We start from the raw sequence: 522 nt of genomic DNA, 5'->3' as shown, positions 1-522 counted from the left end.
AAAAAAAAAAACCCCAAAAACAAAAAAAGTTAGCCAGGCATGGTTGGCAAACACCTGTGGTCCCAGCTACATGGGAGGTTTGCAGGAGAATTGCTTGAGCCCAGGAGGTTGAAGTTGTAGTGAGCTATGACTGCACCACAACAGAGTGAGATCCTGTTGATGAAGAAGAAGAAGGAGAAAAAGAGTAAAAGGAGAAGAAAGGTAGAAGAATCCCAAAGAAAGGTAGAGTATATAGGATAAGAGTCTAGGAAACGAGGTCCTAGATCATGCAGGGCCTTATAGGTGACTCTGAAGAGTCTGACTTTTTCTCTGAGTGAAATGAGAAGTGCCCTGGAGTGTTTTGAGAAGAGTAGGGACATGCTCTGATTCAGGTTGCTGTGTGAAGAACTGCAGGGGCAAGTGCAGAATCAGGGGGACAGTTAGGCTACTGCAGTCATCCAAGGCACAGCAAGGGTGTCTTAAACCAAGTGGTGCCTATGGAGGTGATGACAAGTAGTCACATTCCATGTAACCTTGAAAAGT

Source organism: Mandrillus leucophaeus, unplaced genomic scaffold (assembly GCF_000951045.1).
Source record: "Mandrillus leucophaeus isolate KB7577 unplaced genomic scaffold, Mleu.le_1.0 Scaffold590, whole genome shotgun sequence".
Taxonomy (NCBI): domain Eukaryota; kingdom Metazoa; phylum Chordata; class Mammalia; order Primates; family Cercopithecidae; genus Mandrillus; species Mandrillus leucophaeus.
Note: the sequence above shows the minus strand (reverse complement) of the source record.